This window comes from Pollicipes pollicipes, unplaced genomic scaffold (genome assembly GCF_011947565.3).
Source record: "Pollicipes pollicipes isolate AB1234 unplaced genomic scaffold, Ppol_2.1 Scaffold_6686;HRSCAF=7923_pilon_pilon_pilon, whole genome shotgun sequence".
Taxonomy (NCBI): Eukaryota; Metazoa; Arthropoda; class Thecostraca; order Pollicipedomorpha; family Pollicipedidae; genus Pollicipes; species Pollicipes pollicipes.
The window spans coordinates 47,899,219-47,918,709 of record NW_023596921.1 but is presented as its reverse complement, the minus strand read 5'-3'; the positions used below and the strand labels follow the sequence as shown (position 1 = coordinate 47,918,709).

Sequence of the window (19,491 nt, the reverse complement as noted above, 5' to 3'; positions counted from 1 at the left end):
CCCTTGAACGACTGGCGGCTGAGAAGCAGCCCCTTGAACGACTGACGACTGAGAAGCAGCTCCTTGAACGACTGGCGACTGAGAAGCAGCTCCATGAACGACTGGCGACTGAGAAGCAGCTCCTTGAACGACTGGTGGCTGAGAGGCTTGGTGGCGTGGTGCCGCCACTTCCGTTAGCTACCAGCACACCGCCGTCTTCGGCCCACCGTCCTCGTCAGCTTCGTCAGATGGGATACATCGGCAAAGCTCTATCCTTTCCAATGGAAGGCGATTATGATCGGCTCGAGGAAAACAATGACGTTTGACAGCCTGAAGAAAACAATGACGTTTGACGGCTTGAGGAAAGCAATGACAAGGAACGAGTAGATCGTTTGTCATAAAGGCACGATGACACGGGCTGACAAGCCTGACGTTCAAAGGACTGTGTGTCTGAAGGAATACAGGGATACAATATGTGTAAAATGAATAATAACATGTATCTGCATTTTCAAATTGATACCTTCTAACTTCGGTTCTTCACAAATTAGTTTTTGGGCGAAGAATGTTGAGAACGATCTGTGCCAGAAGCGTTTGTGATTCTAATTCACACGACTTTTAGCTACCGGATATCTCATTTTATCAAACAAACAACAGCAACACACCTTGTTGAGTATCGTTTTATGGAGCGACAGCGTCTTACTCGAAAGGTCATTATAGCTTTGCCCCATGGCCCAACCGGTGTTTGGACCCGGGCCATGACAGGATTAATGACTAATCAACGCGACCAAAGTCTATGACCTCCAGTCACGCAGTCACGTGCGTGAGCTTCTCAGGAATTATAACGCAGCCCAACTCATAGAATGCAGGCTGCTTCCACGATGCGCGAGGTCTTCGGACCATTAGGACCTGCAGCTTGGAGGACTGCCAACACCTGGTCTCACGCATTGTCGTGGCAGTGTCGGCTGTCGAGACACATCTCATCGAAGGGAATCACGCACAGCCGTGGGATGGCGTACACGTCTTTTGCGGCAGTCTCCATAAGAGTAGCGGCGGCCTCCATCACCACTGGAGCGATACGAAATGGGTGGGTCCACCGGGACCGAATGCTGGCGCGTGGAGACGCTGACCGCATCTGTAGCGGCGGCGGAGGCCGTCATCTCCGGGCCGACTCGGGGTCCGTCGCCACGCCCACCAGTGCCGGTTCCGTTTGACGGGGCGGGTGGAAGAGCAACTGGCGCCAACTGCGCCCCGGACGGCGTCAGTCACAGCCTCTCCCGGCGCGTAAACCGCCCGGAATTACGATGGGACCAGCCAAGTGATGCAGGCCATGGCCCCCAGCGAGCCAACTTTGCAGCCGGCGCTGCACGCTCCATGAAATCTGCCGAAGCACGCGAGACCAAGCAATGGGAAACACCCCGGATGTTCGGATAGTTAAAATACAGTCGCGCATGAGAAATGCACACCACAGCACATTTTCATGCCTATAAGCGCAGTGTCTGTCCACATGATAGGGATTCAACCATTGAAAATTTCCCCGCATGGATTGCGCATTTACAACAAAGAACAGCAGACACGCGAAGGTTTCAAGTCGGCACGGCGTCAAAATCAGGCGAGTTTATTAGAGGTCGCCCCCCAGCACTACCTATACTAATAGATTGATTATAGATTACAATAACTTAGTTATAATCTTTATTAACCGGCTGGTCATTATAACGCAAGTTTTAGATGTGTCGGCTCCATTGAGTTTGGTCCTGCTATTCGTTTCAATAAAGGCATCTTGCCGAAATATCAACGCATCCGTGTCTCCATACTCGTAATTTTTCCACCAGAAATAAAGCTTTTTGTCTCATTAACATGCACAATTTTCCTCGCAAACGCACTTAAAAACTTACGTAACTCTTCTGAGCGTAGTGAAGACCGTATGGCAAAGTTGTGAAGAGATTAGATAATAACGAGCTGTTTTCACTATTTTCAGTTCAGCAATTCCGTCCAGCCGGTCGCCTAATGGCATGCTTGAGACCGGCCTTCCGAATTATCATACATGTGCGTACATCTTTCGCGAAACCAACTATTTTCAGTATATCAAGGTACTTTACAAACCCTGGACCTGTTTTGAAAGAGCCAGCACGAAGTACCCTTTCTCTCCTTCAGTATCACATGTCCGATATATTTCTCTCAATGTCCCAATACCATATACCTCTAAATTTTCTTTCTGATTCCGACAGCATTTCTTACGGTTGCATGATCTTTTGAGCCTGAGCACATCCTGGTCACCACATCTGGTCGGAAGGGCTAAACATCCGTACGTTGAGCCCGGTCACTCATTCGTCCGCCCCCCGCTCATTTTACCCACCTTGGGATGTAAGCCCATCTACTTTTCACTTTTCGACTTTTCTAAAACCATGCGCATGCTAGTTTCAAAGAATGCAGCAGTGTGTTCAACAGGAAGCGGTGACAGTGTTAGAATGTGCAGTCGGGAACGTTGATCGTCACTCCTAGCAATCTCCGCCTTCACATCGTGCATGAGTCGATCATGCCCAGAACAGACGTAACATTTTGTCAAAGGGCATGGCAAATAGATGTTGTATCATGATGTTACTGGCATGCACCTGAGGCCGCCCCTGCTCGCGCCGCCAGTGCTGCTGCACCTTGGTACGCCGCTGCCCCGACTGGCGGTGTACTGCCTGGGGCGCCGCCCGCCGGGGTCGGCGCCGCCCGCTCGCCTCGAGGGTTAATACAGTTGCCGTCTCGCAGCGCACGTGCCTGGTCTGGGCAGATAGAACATGTAAGACTTGAATATGGCGCAGCCGCATTGAACCTATAGTAAGCTTAAGCAAGCGTGAGCAGCACATTAATTTAAGCAGTGTGAGTTGTGAACCAAGTCGCGATGCCTGGATTTCGTCCCCCTGAGGAATTCGACTTCACATCGCCTGACAGGTGCCCGACCTGGCGTGATCGGTACAGACTGGCATCGGGACTGCACAAAGAGGACGGCGACGTTCAAGTAGCTGCGTTGATTTACAGTATGGGTCCGCAGGCTGAGCACATCGTACCAACATTAAAGCTTACTGCTGAGCAGAAGGAGGATTTTGAAGTTGTCTCAAAGCTAGACGGGTACTTCATTCCGAATAGGAACTTTGTTGCAGAGCGTCACAACTTCGAGCTTAGATCTCAAAGCTCAAGCGAGACTAATGAATCGTACATCAGAGCTTTGTTCTCTCTAGCTGAGCATTGCAGCTTCGCTGACGCTGATGAGCGTATCAGAGATCGTCTCATCTCAGGAATACCTGACAGGGAGCTGTCCCGTAGAATTCAGCTGAAGTCACTAGAGGGGGAAGTGTCTGTAAATACCGTCACTTCGATGATGCGTAATGTCGAGATCGTGAACAGCCGTGACAGCTCTGGTCCGCCTGACATCAGTAGGGTTTGTGCACCGGCGCAGCACAGGCAGCCGCGCCAGCAGCACCAGCAGTACAGACGTCAACAGCAGCCTTCCACCGCGCAACGGCAACAGCATAGTCAGCGTGCCGACTTTTCAACAGCGTGCAGATACTGTGGAAGAGCACGTCATGCGTCTCCGAAAGATTGTCCTGCTAAGGGAAAAATCTGTGACAACTGTCAGAAAATGGATCATTTTGCGTATGTTTGTCGCTCCAACGGTGTCAGAGCGATTGCGCGGACAGTCCATTGAACAACTATCGCCGCCCAACATTTTTGTTGGCGAAGTAGATAAAGCTTGCGCGCCATGGAGAGTTTCAGTCCTTCTAAATGGTCAACGAGTCGCTTTCAAAGTTGACTCTGGCGCTGATGTTAGCATTCTGACGCTGAAAACGTACAAGAAGCTGAAACTGCCGCCGCTTTAACATGCTTCAAATACTCTGACAAGTGTTGGTAGCGTGCTAAAAGTAGAAGGAAAGATGCACGGAACACTCATGTTCAAGAACAAAGCCGAGCCTAAAGTGTTTTACGTTGTTGACTCAGCTGATGATCTCCTCTCCAGGTCTGCTTGCTCGCGCCTGGGCGTACTGAGATTCACAGGTGAAGTCAACGAAGACGTCTTCGGAGAGGCAGGTCTCCTGAAGACAGCACCGGTCAGCATTCAGCTCCGTGAAGATGCTGTTCCATTCGCCCTTGCCACTGCAAGAAACATTCGCTGCCACTGATGAAGCCGGTGGAAGAGGAGCTGAAGAAGATGGAGCATCACGGCATCATCACGTCGGAGACCGAGCCAACGGACTGGGTCTCTGCGCTGGTCCCCGTCCCGAAGCCGAAGAGCAGCGGTGTCCGCATCATGGTTGACTACAAGAGACTCAACCAGTCTGTGAAGCGACAGGTGTTCCCGATCCCCACTCTGGAGCAGCTGACCTCTAAGCTGAGTGGCGCGACGCTCTTCACCAAGTTGGACGCCTCTTCCGGTTTCTACCAGATCCCGCTGGACGAGGCGAGCTCCAAGATGAACACGTTCATCAATCCGTTCGGCAGGAAGAGGTTTCTGCGACTGCCGATGGGGATCTCGCTCGCACCGGAGTGCTTCCAGCGGAAGATGGAGGAGATGCTGGACGGACTGCCCGGAGTCATCGTCTACATGGACGACACCGTGGTGTTCGGAGATGCTGCCAGCCACAATGCACGTCTCGAGGCCGTCATCAGGAGGATCCACGAGTCTGGCCTCAAGCTGAACAGGAAAAAGTATGAGTTCCGGAAGAACGAGGTCAAGTTTTTTGGGATGAAGATCAGCAAGAACGGCATCAGCATGGACAAAGAGAAGCTCGAAGCGATCCAGCAGCTCCAACTGCCAAAGAATGTCAATGAACTAAGGTCTCTGCTCGGAGTAATCAACTTCCTGGGCCGGTTCGCTCCACACATCCAGGAGTGCTTGAGACCACTGAACGAGCTTCTGAGGAAGAACTTAGCATGGATCTGGACACCACAGTAGCAGCAGGCGCTGGATGACGTGAAAGCAGCCGTCACTTCAGCTCCAGCTCTGGAGTTCTACGATTCAGCACGAGAGACGGTGGTCAGCGCCGACGCCAGCAGTTTCGGTATCGGAGGATGTGTTCTCCAGAAGCACGGCTCCGTCTTCAAACCCGTCGCGTTCTGCAGCAGAAGCCAGACTGACACCGAGACCAGATGGGCCCAGATCGAGAAGGAACTACTCTCCGCGACGCGGACGTGCGAGAAAATGCACATGTTCCTGTCCGGACTGCCGTCGTTCGAGCTGCATCTGAACCACAAGCCTCTGATCCCGCTGGTTAACACGAAAAATCTCGTGGATGCGCCGATCAGATGCCAGCGCATGCTCATGCGCTTGATGCGATACAACCCCACAGCGGTCTTCGTTCCAGGGAAGCAGCACCTGGTGCCCGACTTCCTCTCACGTCACCCGCTCCAGAAGCAGGATGAAATCAGCGCTGTGCTTCAAGAAGACATACATGGATTCTGCGAGAGAATCTTCAGCGATCTTCCCGCCACACCGCAGCGTCTGGTGGAGATTAGCAAGGCGCAGCAAGCAGACGAACCTCTACAGCGCGTAGTTCAGCAGACTCTCTCTGGCTGGAAGGAGGGAGCGAAGCATCCCGACCTGCTGGACTACTTCGCCTCTCGGGGAGAGATGAGCGTTCTGTACCTAACGTGTGGTACACTGCTGATGCACGGGTGACGCATCGTCATCTCTCCGAGTCTGCGAGATGAAATGCTCACCCGACTACATGATGACTGACACTTCGGTCTGAACAAGTGTCGCCAGAGGGCAGCAGAATCGATCTGGTGGCCTCAACTCAGCATCGACCTGAAGCGTCATCTCGAGAGCTGCTCGTTCCGTCAGGTGAACGCGCCCGCCCAGCACGCTGAGCCACTGGTGACAACCCCAACGCCATCAAGACCGTGGACGCACGTTGCAGCAGACGTCTTCCACTTCAACAACTGCAACTGGCTCGTCACGGTGGACATCTTCAGCAGGTATCTGGAGATACAACGCCTCCCGAGTCTCACCAGCAGCGCAGTCATCGAGCGTCTGAAGCGCCTGTTTTCCCGCTTGGGGATACCAGACCTCGTGATAACAGACGGAGGAACGCAGTTCACTTCAAGCTCGTTCGCCAACTTCACAGCGTCCTACGGCTTCACAAACCGCATCACAGACCCGCACACGTCGTCTTCCAACGGAGCAGCTGAACGAGCCGTGAGAACCGCCAAGTGGATACTTCGCCAGAGGGACCCCCACCTCGCCCTCCTCAACTACGGCACGACGCCTGTGGAAGTAACCGGATACTCCCCTGCCCGTCTCCTGATGGGACGAGAACTTCAATCTCTTCTCCCCATCGCTCAGCCAACCGGAGAAGCGACATGGCAGCATGCCAAACTCCGAGATCGGCAGAGGAAGAAGAAGCTGGAGACGTGCTTCAACCAGAAACACGGTGCCCGCGATCTTCAGCAGCTACAGCCCGGGGATTATGCTCGGATCAAGACGGAGAAGGAAGCAAGTTGGTCCGAGCCGCCACCGTCATAGAGAAGCTCTCTAGACGCAGCTATCTTGTGGAGCTCAAGGGTGCTCGCTATCGTCGCAACCGACGTCATCTGATGCAGATCCCTCCATTTCAGGTGTTGACACAGCACGGTTCCACGCGGCGTGCTGACTGTTCTGCACACAGGGTGCCCGCTCCTGACCTCCTCTCTGGCCGCCATGATGAGGTGGCGCCACCGGCGCTGCCGCAGCCGCAGCCGCGCGAACCGGCGCCTGCACCACGATCGGTGGTGCCACGGCCACCACCAGCTGTGCCGTCGCCCGCGTCGAAAGCGGCGCCGCCGCCGTCGCTGCCGCCGCTGACAGAAGCTGCGGCCCAGCCCTGCAACGCGCAAGTGCCCCAGACACAAGACCCAACGCCACTGCTTAGTTTCAGTCCGCGTAAAACACGCAGTGGCCGCGTTTTCTGAGAGGCATCAAAGAGAAGCAGCAGAGAAGCAGCAGGAAAGCAGGTGGGAAGCAGCAGGAAGGCAGCAGAGAAGAAGCAGTCTGAGAAGCAGAGGGGAAGCAGCAACCTGAGAAGCAGCATAGCAGCAGCAGGGAAGCAGCAGGGAAGCAGCAGTCTGTCGCCAGCAATTTCGTTTCGCAAGCGTATTAACATCTATTTACATTTGCTCAAGGGGGGAGATGTATCATGATGTCACTGGCATGCACCTGAGGCCGCCCCTGCTCGCGCCGCCAGTGCTGCTGCACCTTGATACGCCGCTGCCCCGACTGGCGGTGTACTGCCTGGGGCGCCGCCCGCAGGGGTCGGCGCCGCCCGCTCGCCCGCCCGCAGCTGCCGTCTCGCAGCGCTCGTGTCTGGTCTGGGCAGACAGAGCACGTAAGACTTGAATAAGTGTTTTTAACGCGTCGGCTCCAAGACCCTAGACTTCAACTTGAGCTAGCCTACGTGATCATTACCTTGGTTGGTTACCAAGAATTGAAACATGCTTGGCTAACTAACACAATCTTTTTTATTATACTCACACATGGCCGCGTTAAAAATTAATAAACAACAGACCTTGCCAAATCGCTACGCTCTACTTGCCTTTGCCTCTTTGAGAGAGTGACACCTAGGGGTGATATGCCTGTACCACGCGATTGGGAAAGTTACCGCTTCAACGGAGGCGATGCTCTCCGAAGCTTGTCAGCTCCTTTGGCTCGTTTTTGAGACTCAGGCAATCCTTTTGCAAAGCGAAGAATCCAAAAATTAAATGTTGTAACACAAATTCACTCATCAGTGTTCGTTTAGAGCAAGAAAACCAAAACAAATTTACTTCCTCGGGTAATTCTAGGTCAAAGAATGTGAGGTCAGGCGACTAAAAGCACAAAATTATAAAACATTGGAAATCGGAGACGTCCAAAATATTCCTGACATCATGGCGAGTCCAAAAATATAATTTAATACAGTTGCGATTCTTCAAATATCAGATACCTGTTAACGAAATATCTCTGCAGAGTGATCTATAAAAAATGCAGGAAACTGGAACTCGACACCTATGGTTTGGATTGAGCTGAAAATTGGACAGCTGAATTCAGCGTATCAGTTTATTTTATGAACTCATTTTCATCCAAATCTGAGATATGAGGGCATTGGATACCGGCCGATATGTCGTGGAATGCCCCACGTCAAGGCCTTGTGCATCCAAGCTGTCATCCGAGTCGAGAATAGCCGACGACGTAGACCAATTTTGGCGACCTCTACGCGTCGATTTCGTCCTTCGATGCGTCCATTTTGAAATGTTGCTGGGATCACTGTGGTGATTTGGTAATCGGTGGTTTCCGGTATTTCTTTTCCTGTCTAAATACCAAATCAGTACATGCACACGGCAGAAGGCATCACTAGAGAAAGTTACATAATTTGCAGATAAAACATTGGCTGCAGAGAACTGGATTGGTTTGCTGTTATAGATTTCACAGAAATGAATTGCAATTACAAGTGTCACGCCTTCAGTTCAATCCAGTCGTTGGGTAGTGCTTGCTGTTTCAACGTGTTCTTTGTGGTGGCACCAATTAGATGCGCCTAACATACATCACCTTCTAAGTATGGTGTATAGAAAACAAGCCCCAGGTACTGAGCAGGGTATCCACGACGCTGAACAGGAGCTCCGTGCTGACCGGGACCATCAGCTGCACTAGGATAGAGCCACGACTCTCGGATTTCGGTCAAAAGAGCTCCTCTTCAGCCGCTTAGGAGAACCAGTCAGGCAATGAGAGGTCCTCTGACCAGGTGCCCGACCCCGGACCGCGTCCCGCACGTCAGGGCTGGATCAAGGGACCAACGTCTCGGGTGTAGTCGGCACCCTTAGGAATCACAGGGTTCCCATTATCGACGGTGGAGCCCGGCACTGAACAGGGTAACTCCGGTACTGAACAGCGGCTATATTAAAGCGGCTGTTCCACACTTGAAGATATTAAAGCAAATGTAGGGGGACCACACAGCTGCCTGCGTGCAGCTGTCTGTGTTGGTGCTGCACTCCCGTGCAAGGATGCTGGGTCGGCCCAGCCGGTCCGGACCGGTCCGGGCCGGTCCAGGCCGGTCCGAACCGCCGGCTCGGGTCACCTTGCCCAGAGCGTCGCGCCGCGCAGCCCTGCGCGGCGTGCGGCGATTGGTCCGTGACCACGTGACCCGTGTCGGGGTCGGGTCGCCGGGCCGCGGAGAGCGGGACTGTTGGAGCGAAGCAGGGCGAGGCGGGCGTTACCGAGATTTCGGTGTCCAGCGGAGCAGAGGCTCGTTGAATACACAACTTGGATTCATCAAGAGCCATGCCATCAGATAATCTCGGCGGCTTACACAAATATCCGATATAATAATATGAGCTCATTTATAATTATTGGTGTGGTTTTAAGTGTAAGGCTGCTCTAGACAATGGAATTTCTCTATTTAGTTAACATGTTGCGCGGTACGCCATTGCTTGATTGCGTGATGGAACGTTTGTATGACATTCAGGAACTGCCAAACTATTGCCACCCTAGTCACTCTGGCACTCAAACTTGCCACTCCAGCACTCACTTGTGGAGCTTAAATCTCCCGAGGGGTGACCATAATGGTGCTGCAAGTGTTCACTGATACTAGTATTTTTTTCTCTACACCCGGGTGGCCGGTTGGATACCCTTCGCTCGGGTGGGGGTGGGGTTGGGGATCAGTTTGACCTCCTATGATCTTGGGAACTAAGGAAGCTAGAGGCACTAAATTTACGGGGTGTGTTGGACCTTTACGTGAACTTACTTAGGCAGCATTCTTAGCTTTCTAGGTCATGGGCTTCTGGTCAAATAAGGTCAAACAAAGTCAAATTTCAGGTTGGTGCCCAAAGCCTCCCCAGAACCTACATACCTGTTCTAAGAAAAAGGCCACACCCTTATTCAAGGTCAGTAGCCGTTTTTAGCCTTTAGAAGGTCATGGTGACAAAAATCATACAAGACTTCTTTGCGTTTTGCATTTGAATAAGCGACAAAGATTGCGTTAGGCAAAATGTCCCTAAAAAAATGCTGACCCGGGTCATTTCAGGTCAGCGACCTATTCTGACTTTAAAGAACTCCATGAAAAATATTTGACACGATTCCTGTTATCAATAAATTCGAAATGAGCACCAAAAGCTACCTCATACAGCAAGCCCTAAGGTAGTAAAACAGGTTGGTTTTGACCTTGGCCTGACCTTTGCACCTGACCATAGGTCAATGGTACTTGTGCATTCAATTGTTGTGTTGCTTAAGAAAGCATCTCAGAGATATACGGCTTCATCTAGCACTCGGTTGTTGCATCAGACTGAACGGTTCCCTAGAAACTGACTTCGCTGAATCCATGGCCTGATTTTGACCTGCCGTAGGTCAGCGACCCTAGAAGGTACATCCAAAATTTTGATACCGCACTTTTAGCTATTTGGCTGTCTACAGCTATGCAAAATTTGGCGCGACTATGCCGTGCCGCTTAAAATACATTCCGGAAAAACCTTCGGAGGGGGTCAATTTGACCCCAACCGACCGCGTATGAAGTCATTTGATTAGAAGTCTTATTCCCGTAATGCCATGCAATTATGTCCAGCTTCTTATATATATATATATATATATATATATATATATATATATATATATATATATATATATATGTGTGTATTATGTATCACAAAATGTGATTCTCCATTGGAGCCTGCACAAATAGCTCAATATTGATTGGGAGCCAATTGAAGTCCAATGTATTTAGAAATTGTGCTTACGGACGCCAGATCTGAGCGGCTCGACCATAACAATCTTCCTGGCCTTGAACGCCACATGGCCTATGGGATGGCAGGATTTGAATGATGCTGCGTTGACGTCATGCATGCCTGAACGGCCTTGAAATAGTCTGCACGAATAGTTTACATATCTTCGCGGGTGTGTAGCTCAGAAAATGGAAAGGCTTATATCTTAAAGATGGCAGTGGTTGTAAAGTAAAAAGAATGATCTTCAAAATGGATGTCAGTTCAAAACCCCATACAAATATGGAATACTCCCTTTAACCGGCCAAGGACATAGCCATGGCCCTGAAACGTCAACACTGAGCCTACACTTGCTTCACGCAGAGAGAGAGAGAATAGAGAGGAGAGACGAGATGGAGACGAGAGGAGGAGGAGGAGAGAGAGAGATGCGAGAGGGGAGAGAGGAGACGTGAGAGAGAGAGGAGAGATGAGGAGGAGAGAGAGAGAGAGAGAGAGAGGGAGAGAAGAGAGGAGAGAGAGAGAGAGAGAGGAGGAGACGAGGAGAGAGAGAGAGAGAGAGATGAGAGAGAGAAGAGAGAGAGGCCCGAAGCGAGACGGAGATGGAGAGAGAGAGAGAGGGGGAGGGGAGGGGAGGGGTGTTATGAACGAAGGGCGGGGGGGGGCAGGGGGGAAATCGTTCCGTTATGAGTCCCCATGCTTTTAATAAGAGGCTTAGTCTAGTAGTTTTGTAACATATGCCCAAAATATCAACACAAGAGACCAGCTGTGGTGGCTAACGGCATTGGATATGTCACACAAAGTTCTTTACCTCGCAGAAGACGTCGAGAAGTTCTCCCTGCCAACAGCTAGTGCGGCCTGAGCGGCACGGGGCGAACCCCTGGCTCTCAGCAGCGGGGGCTGTTGGCATCGACAGGCCCTTCTCCTACGGTGCGTTATCCTCGACCAGCGGCGCGCTGCCGCCGGACACGGACGTCTGATAATGCGCCGCCGCCGCGCCAGATAATGACCGGCAAGCAACGCACGATGGGCCTGCGATGCGGCTCATTACACCGCTGGTCCCGAGTGTGCACCGCACCGTCACCATCATCATCATCATCAGGCGGTGATGATATGGACGCGCGGTTGCCACTGCGGCTGCGGAATTACCGGAGGTCGCTCGTGGATGATGATGGCAGCTCAGTGAGCGTTATGACTTGGCGATGCTGATGAGGAGTTGGAGAAACTATCAAAAGGAGATTAGCTGACTGGTGGCACTAATAGATATCATTTATGCCTCGTTTAACGATCACCTTATACACGATCGTCACGGAGCTCTTCGGAGTAACGTTTAACACTCTGCTGGCGACGTGTAGAATGAGAGATTAACGCAGCCCCATTGCAGAACAGGTTTTCAGCAAACATGTGACAATGTTTTTCTTAGAAGACATGGTGGTTTTGTATGGCATAAAGATGCATAATTTCATTATGAACATTGCAAAGCTGCAATGTGTTGGGCGTCGCAGGCAAAGGTTGACGTGGCCCGACATGCAACCTTGACCTTCCGCGGCTTCTGTTGCGGCGGAAGGATAAACGCAAGTTGTTTGAGGACATCTGAAGGTGCTGCGGACTCCGTGTACGCTTCAGTTGTTTGACCCTATCTGACTCGAAGGTTGCGCACAAGAGACTTCTAAAGTTGACACACTTAAGTTGACCAAGCGGCCTACTTAGATATTATATTTCGTATTCTAGCTGTTAGTTTTCGAGATCTCAGTGGGAAGGGACAGTCTGACCTCCGTCCGAGCACTCGTATTCAGTTGGCCGACCGGGCGCATGTTCGTTGATGGCGGTTGGTTAAACAGAGCAGGGCGGGTGCGTTTATTAGGATTCAAACCAGTAAAAACAGCATGTGGTAGATTCTGAATACAGATATTGGTTAAGATACACCTGGATATGCCTTCGGGGTTAGTCATTTCTACAGATGGGCCTAAAAGACGGAAGAAGTTCGTGGGTTACTGGGTCCGAGGAAGTCCATCGAATGGATCACCAAACGATTAACATAGTTAGTTCACGGATGTTGATTTTCCCTCGCTCCTCTCAAGTTTTCGCGCAGTATTTGCGTCCCATCTGTAAGGTTCTTGAAACTTGGGTAAAATGTCAAGCCTTTTACAGTTATGGTCACTGGTATCATTTTGATTTTGTACATGTACCATAAGACAGGCTGAAGACGTTTGTGGCGCGCATATTTTGTCATTATACATGAAACCAAATTCGGCGCGTTTTACGTACCCTTACTGCGCAAGATTTGCTTTTTGTGAACAAATAGCACATCCCAGTGCGTAATTGCAAACATTCGAATGCCAAGGATGGATTTAGGAACGCACTTGAAAGTTCCGTTCTCCCTGTTGAGAGCCAACACACGCCCCTGGTAAGAAGACACGTGCATGGTTGAAGCGAGTGTTATCAGACAGACCACGTGTAAAGGACTTAAAATGACAACACCAATGTAATGTCGGTAGTCAGTTTAATACTGTGTGCTTGTGATATGCATATTACACTATTTTGCAGCAACAGTATACGACAGTCACTGGATTGGCACTGCACAATTTCGCATACGTTTGGCATCTTATGATGTTTAGAAAACCTTCCGAATAAGGTGTACCATAATGGGCCCGTCAGCTTTGAAATGGATATTTGAACGTTCATGACTTTTAGTATGGTTGACAATAATTTTCTTTCCAGCTCCCCTGACTACGCCTGTGGCAAAAAATTCGGTGCCCAGGAACTCATATCGTCATGAGAAAAACTCAGCCGATGGCCAAGTCTACGACAAAAAAGTTCCGAGATTTTAGGGGGGAGAGGAAATTGGACCCCTCCGGAAGGAATTCGCACTAACAAAGCTGGATACTGGGGATACTTTTTCCCAGCTGTCTCAAACATGGTTACGAGCTCCGGCACTGAAAATTAACTTTATATGGGGTAGGGTTGGCAACTGACTATATTTGTAATGCTAGGACCTTGGATACCATCCTAATAGCCACCCGCCGGTCAGAGCTTTAGCCTCAGATAAATGACTTTATAAACAGCGTCAAACAGGCCTACACCGCACCAAAAAGCTTATCATCAATTGCATTCGACACATCCTGCCCTGATTCCGGTGCAGCCAGGGCGGTAGCCGGTCCGGTGGCGGGCGGAGCGGCTTGGGACGCGCCGGAAGCCGCCAGCCGCGGCCAAGACAGCAATTACCGCCGCCGTCTGCTGCCCAGCCGAATGACGGCTATGGATATCAGATGCGATAGACAATGCATACAAAACGGTCCGCGGCTTACCGACCGGATCAGCCGGAGACGGTTACGGGCCGGACCCAGCCGGGGGTGGCTTGGGAAAGGCGGGGTGGGGAGGGGGAGGAGCAGCCGGGAGAGGGAGGAGAGGTGGATTAATTGGCATGCGAATGGATGGTTTCGAAGCTGTCGTCACCCATTCGCGTTTTCCTGTACGGGCTCACAGGATACCTGCCGCCCACGTGGAACTCCGCTTATGTCACTGTGGTGAAGTCATATAGCCAAACCATATACCTCTGGGCACGAGTTTCAGAACATTAGAGCCATTGGAGCTACCTTTTTGAAGCTGAAGACTCCCTCATTCTTCATATTCTTAAAAGGATAATTTTTAGACGATCGCATCTAGAAAGGTGCTTCTCGCGGACCAAAAACCCAACGAGGTGTTAGGCCGTTGAGTTTCTAGCACGACTAAATTTCACGTGCCAGTATACCAGAACATGAGTGTACACAACTCACATTTCTTATGTTACAAAGCGAGTTGTGAATAAATATGGCGTTTCAAATTTTAAATCAACCAAGGTGTCTGAGCCCTTCATGCTTCTTTGTCTCAAATTCAAGAACCATGAGAACGCATGCACAGCTTGATTGAAAAATTTTCCACATCGATTTGGAAATGAATATAGCTATTCCCAGTAAAAAAAACGTTTTTGATACTCCATGCTTGTTATTTTAAAATAGGTGACAAATGAGGCATTTCCGCACCGACTCATCCACCGAGCACCGACTTATTTACCAAGCACCGACTCATCTACTCAGCACCGAATAGCACCTGTGTACGCAGCGGTCGACCATCGCTGCCGCCAAACGCCCCTCTCCCCACGTCAGGCCGTTTGACGAGGTCTGCGCCGGTGAGCCGCAGACCTCGTCAAACGGCTGACGGCGAAGGGGAGTGGCAGTTGCTGACACGGAGTCTGGCAAGGATGAGATAAGTCACACATAGTTTCCATATTCGAACAAGTTACTCACAAAGGGCGCAACTGTCAGAGTCGAGTGTGCGGAAGAAAGATCATGTAGCGATACCGAGCTAGATTCTCAATTACAACAAGCTAGCTAACTAGCACTGGCGTATCTGAGTACTTTCATGGAGCCAAGGAGCTACAAAGGAGTGGCCAAAATGGCGTGCTCTCTTACCGACCACGGTGAGCTCTTGGCGGGACATTACTAGCTTTTGACAGCCTACCTAAACCATGGTGTCCGGAATACGGTGGCCCGAGAAAAATGTTTCTAGTCGCGCGGAAGATCTTTACTGAGCGCGTTCAATAACGCTGAGATGCAGCTTTCAGCTGCCAGTAACAACGCTTATTAGATTATGGAGCCCGAGGCTGCGACTGTGTGCATTCGATGACGCTCCTCTAAGGTTATCAGCGGCCTGTACAACACACCCGTCCGATTTCTGTTTTCATTTTATTTTGTCGTATGCTGCTCATTCACAGTCATACGTTTCTATACGCAATCTACGGTTGATTAATCGCTTTCAAAGTGAGTAACCATATAGTTCTCAAAGAATAGTGAAAAGAAAGAAAAGAGAAGCACAGTGAAAATGATGTTAGATGCCTTGTATGCCAAGCCTCTCTGTTATCCTGGCGTTGATCTTTCGCAGTTTGGGAAAAACTGTACGTTTCCCAACAGAGCCTTAGCCCTAGGGCGCAGTACCAACAGTTGTCGGCAGATGAGTTTTATCTGGGAAGTTCGTGGTGAGCGTATTGACATTTATGTGAAGAAGTGGTACTATATATATATATATATATATATATATATATATATATATATATATATATATATATATATATATATGCATTGTCAGTGAAATCAGCTGCGAGGGGTGCAGTGTCTTTTCCATTTCATCTCTTCTGTGGAGTTCGGTGACACTTGGATTTTCCTCTTAAGTGCGCAAGGCCGTGGGCGCGACGCCACTAGTCGCCCATAGCTGAGTTCCACTTGGGCAGTTCTCAACGGGCGAACCCCATAAGAGCACATCACACCTGTTGGCCACTGTCGCCGTGCCGCCGCACCGGACATGCTCCGCTTCGACGCACGTGAGTGATTGGGTTGTTTCGTCGGCGGTCAACCGCCCCACCGCCCCGGCCTTGACCTTTGGCGGCGGTTGCCCGTTGGCCGGCCCCCACGACCGGCTTGTTGCTGCGTCGGCCTCGACGCCGACGCGTCGGCCCCGACGGAGGGGCCGCGCGGGCCGGCCGTCCAGTACGGCACCCGGCCCGCTGCTGCGAGGGCGCGTCGTCCTGTCTGCCGCAGACAGTGGACGTCGGCGCCGGCCTGTGGGGCACGCGATCGAGACAGTATCACTGGGAGATACTTCAGTGGGCAAGAGTGTGATCGTGACCACCCACAGTGTCGGGAACGTCGGCACTAAATGGCCGTCGGCGTGCTAATCTGGCACCGCAACCAGGACGCAAACACAAATCATTCAAACCCCTAGAGGAACAGGCAGTCATGTGGCAACGTCTTGGAAGGCAGAGAAGTGCTTTTGTTGTCTGGTTTGGCGTCGCCTTTCTGCTCACACTCGTAACCCGATTTGGTGAGTAGCCCTAGGCCCGCCGACAGTCTGAGCCAGCTTTTGCGATTTAAAAACCACGTTTGGCGTATATCAATTTTTCATCCCCGCATGCGTCTCTGTCATCCTGCACTGTCCTGGGCACGCGAATGCCATTTTTGTTTTTAGCGATGTTCCACCTTGCTAATACTAGAGGGGCCAGCCCCATTCCAAGACGACTGTGTCCTGCAACTAGTCTCGTGAGAAATAAGACACATGAGCTCCCAACCTATTGGCTTGGACAATTCGTCACAACGTGAAAGGGGAGCTCAGGGTCAGAACTTACTTTTCCCACCACGGGCCACACCTTGTCGCGTATCGCATGGCGACGATATTCCCTGTGAGATATACGATGCCATGGATTTCTGGACGTTATACACTGTGAGCGGAAACTGACAGCGACAGGCTACTTCCGGCAGCTGTTCGTAGGTATGTTTTTGCCTGGTTTACTCGCAAAGAAAGGTCAGGCTTGCTCGATGTATATATATATATATATATATATATATATAAATGCACATGCAGCATTTGCAGGAGATGATGCGGAGTAATACCAAATAAAGCTTCAGATATACCGACAAATGTATGCAAATACATGATACAAATATTACCAATGCGAACTTGAATTTTTCAGCACAGGTCTGTGTCATGCAGATATATTTTTAAGTACGATGTAGACTATAAACATGGAACTTGACTATAAACTTGATTACAGGGAGAATCATGCCCTGTAATGGTCTGATCCTAAAGCCACCCAGCAGAATGCTGCATAACATTTTATCAGCGGGGACAGTAAGGAGCTAGGAGTGAAGATATCACATCACTTTCATTGCAGTTAATTATGCCGCTATGCGAAGCTGGCACTTTTTCCAGAATAGCTTTCGAACGTCGCGGCGTAGCCTCGCCTCGCCTCGTTGAGAAGCTGTAGGCAATTGAGAGACCAATCTTTTAGCATAAAAGGGGGTGCACCTCATACCATCGCTGATCCATGGCAGGTCAAAGTCAGGCCATGGCTGTCAGCAAAGGTAATGCCCGGGAAACCGTCCAATCTAATGTGACGACAGAGTGTGAGACGAAGGCATACGTTTTTGAAACATTTCCTTACACATAGGATAATTGAATTTTGGATTGTCATCTGACGCATTGATCCTGGGTCAGGTATGTAGGTCGTACCGAGAACTAAACCAAAATTTTCCCTATGGAGTAGTTTTGACGCTCAATTTGAATGTTATGATTACAGGGACGTCAACAGGCAACTTTTGGACTTCATGAAGGTCAAAGGAGGTCACCGGCCCAAAATGAGCCTATCAACTTTTGTTTTTTTAAGATGTCATCTGGCTTAATTCTAAACGCTTATTTAGAGTTCAAAACGAGCCCTACTAAAGCCCTCTTATGGAGCCCTTCACTGAGCTAAAACGAGCCCTAGTGATATTTGCTAAGAACGAGTGCCTAGGCTAAACGAAGTTGCATGAAGAGGTATGAGGTCACTTCAGACACTATTTGTAGTTTTACCTTGCTTGACCTTGTTTGAATCGAATGCCATTATCTTTGGACCTTAAATTTTACAAGTGATTCCACATATAGGGTTACCTTTGCTGCGAGTCTGATGTCTCCAACCCCCGTAGTGTTTGAAGTCTAAACAGGTAAAACTGACCAACAGCAAAGCGCGTCGAATTCAACCGGACATCCGCACGCGTGTCAAGTTTGTTGACAACTAACTCCTGGCACGTCGTTTAATAGCGCCCAAATTTCCCATACCTCTGGTGCACTTCACTTTTGTGTTCCAGCACCAGAAAAGTTTGTGATATTTTATTTTTTGGCGGGTGATAACGTCCACGGAGACACTTTTACGAACGTAACTAGATGCTTTTTGTAACACCACGGAACACATGGCCAGCGTGGACGATGGCCGCTAACGGTAGACAATGTTACACTCGTGTAACTTGGAAAAATCAACATAAGCTCAAAACACACAAAACTTCTGATATCGTACAATATGCTGTAGTAGCACATGTATAATATGCTTGAAATGCAATAAGGGAAACACCAATATCATTTTCATGTCGGTGTATTCCATGGTTTCGTGTTTGGACGGAGCTAATTGTTTACCATGGAGGGAATTACATTTGCCAAATAGTGATCGGCGTAGTAGCGCAAAACTTGTTAACACTCCAGAGATCTTGCTCAGATCGATCCAATGTATTTTTTTCGCTGGTGCGAGGATTAGCTGTAGCCCAGGGGAAAACTGATACCTCACATCTCAGGCTCATATTCTGAAAGAGAGCATTCCACCATTTTTACTTTTTATTTAATCTTAGATCAGACGAGTACGATTTAATCAGCAATACCAGTTTCCCCGAAATCTTTATGAATGGCTCAGAATTTCTATTTGAAGTAGCCGCTCCTACGGGAGAAATTCCACTTGATTTCCTGCTCACCAATATGAGAGCAATACATTAAAATTTTTGTTTGCTTTTCCAAGTTGTTTGTTCTATAAAGTTTGCAACACCCCAAAGTGTCAGCATGTTAGTGTAATAATTGCTATGAAGGCTTGAAGCGCTGTATTTGACAAAAAGATGAGCGAACACGAAGCTAGTGTCACCCGAATTCAACGAAACTACTAAGTGGTACGAAAGTTTAAAACACTCTGTTTATACAAAAATACATGCTAACATGAAGCTATCATCCAACGAATTCAAGGAAACGTTATACTATGGCTTTGATTTCTCCCCTTGGCGTTGACCTTTACCATAGTGGTTCTTTTCGCGGCGCACTTTGGCTTTGGAAATGTTAGCATTACATTGTCCAAGAGACGTACTGGTTCAAACTTCAACCAGTGCGCTCCTCGGAACAGGCCTTACCGCCCGCCGGGCCAATCACAAACGCTTTCTTTTATTCGCATCAGTAGAGGTGCACACGGCTTTCGTAAGGTGGGGGTTAACAGATTGC

At 49.8% G+C, this 19,491-nt stretch overlaps 1 protein-coding gene across 1 annotated transcript in view; it reads left to right on the top strand.

Annotated features, from left to right (window-relative positions):
- Positions 1 to 16,512: 16,512 nt before the first annotated feature.
- The window catches only part of LOC119108453 (protein sidekick-2), a 38,225-nt gene continuing 35,246 nt past the window's right edge, over positions 16,513 to 19,491 (top strand). Inside the window, exon 1 of the mRNA XM_037232024.1 lies at positions 16,513 to 16,530. The gene's annotated coding sequence lies outside the window, so the exon portion shown is untranslated. The remainder of the gene's footprint in view (positions 16,531 to 19,491) is intronic.